Source organism: Terrapene carolina, unplaced genomic scaffold (genome assembly GCF_002925995.2).
Source record: "Terrapene carolina triunguis isolate 2854851 unplaced genomic scaffold, T_m_triunguis-2.0 Scaffold238, whole genome shotgun sequence".
Classification (NCBI taxonomy): Eukaryota; Metazoa; Chordata; order Testudines; family Emydidae; genus Terrapene; species Terrapene triunguis.
Window position 1 is genome coordinate 5,839,192 of NW_020664589.1, and position 291 is coordinate 5,839,482.

The following is a 291-nucleotide window of genomic DNA, read 5'->3' on the forward strand; positions in this document are numbered from 1 at the left end:
CCCCCTGTCCCCTGCCACCCTCCTGCTACATCCCTCCCCTTCACCTCCCCTCACACCCCCTGTCCTCTGCCACCCTCCCTCCACATCCTCCCCTCCACCTCCCCTCACACCACCTTTCCCCAGCCACCCTCCCTCTACATCCCTCCCCTTCACCTCCCCTCATACCTCAAGACCTCCAGCACCTTTATAGTACTCCCCTCCCCTCATATACCATGCCCTCCACCAGCACCCCTAGTCCGCTCTCCCCTCGTATCCCTGGGCTCCTTCCGTTCGCTCTCACCCTGTCCCCTC

The 291-nt window shown here is 63.6% G+C and overlaps 1 protein-coding gene across 1 annotated transcript in view; it reads left to right on the plus strand.

Moving 5' to 3' along the window:
- The window catches only part of AK1 (adenylate kinase 1), a 36,000-nt gene that overhangs the window by 538 nt on the left and 35,171 nt on the right, over positions 1-291 (plus strand). The window lies entirely within an intron of this gene.